The following is a 1,197-nucleotide window of genomic DNA, read 5'->3' as shown; positions in this document are numbered from 1 at the left end:
CATCAGTTTCATACCTGAAATAAATTTACTTTTCAAAATAAAATAGAATTAAGACTTGCTGATTGCTAAATTATATTTTACTTAACCTCCAATCTACTTCTAACAGAAAGAAGTCTTTTAATATACACAGGTAATATAGAGAAGAGAGCAAATGCCAACTACAAGTCACTGTGGACACATGTACAATAATCATGCATTGCTGGGAAATTTAATGAAGCCTTGTTAATTTGGCCAGAAAATGGGGGAGAAACAAATCACCAAACTATTTCAGAATTACTTTTTAATCATTTAATCATTCTTTTTTTTTTGAGACAGAGTCTCACTTTGTTGCCCTCAGTAGAGTGCTGTAGCTTCACAGCTCACAGCAACCTCCAACTCTTAGGCTTAAGAGATTCTTTTGCCTTAGCCTCCCAAGTAGCTGGGACTACAGGCGCCCGCCACAACACCCAGCTATTCTTTAGAGATGGGGTCCTGCTCTGGCTCAGGCTGGTCTTGAACCTGTTAGCTCAGGGAATCCACTTGCCTCAGCCTCCCAGGGTACTAGGATTACAGGCATGAGCCACTACGCCCAGCCTTCCTTTAACTATTTTTTTAAATATTAAAAACCTCTTTGTTCTTTCCTCCTCCCTCCCTCTCTCCCTTCTTTCCTTCCCTCCCTCTCTCTTTCTTCCTCTGTTCCTCTCTCTCTCTTTCTCTCTCTCTCTCTCCAGTGAAAAGCTGTGGTAGGATTCTATTTTGAATTGCTGTAAAGTTATTTAGGGATAATTTGTCATTTTTATGATATTTAGATGACAAATCTGTAAACATATTATTATTATGTGTCCATTTGTGTAAATTATTTCTTTCAATACAGTTTCAATTTTCTCTGTATTAGTCTTCCACATATTTTATTAGACTTCTAGGAAACTGATTATTGGTGCTATTATAAATGGTCTATGTATCTTTAAATTCCATTTTGTGATTGTAAATATGAGAAATGTTAATTTTTTTTTTTTTTTTGAGACAGAACCTCAAGCTGTCATCCTGGGTAGAGTGCTGTGACATCACAGCTCACAGCAACCTTCAACTTTTGGGCTCAAGTGATTCTCTTGCCTCTGCCTCCCAAGTAGCTGGGACTACAGGCACCCACCACAACGCCTGGCTATTTTTTCTTTTTTTCTTTTTTTTTTTGGTTGCCACCGTCATTGTTGTTTGGCG

This window comes from Nycticebus coucang, chromosome 1 (assembly GCF_027406575.1).
Source record: "Nycticebus coucang isolate mNycCou1 chromosome 1, mNycCou1.pri, whole genome shotgun sequence".
Taxonomy (NCBI): domain Eukaryota; kingdom Metazoa; phylum Chordata; class Mammalia; order Primates; family Lorisidae; genus Nycticebus; species Nycticebus coucang.
The sequence above is the reverse complement of the archived record's forward strand: the minus strand, read 5'-3'. Positions refer to the sequence as shown.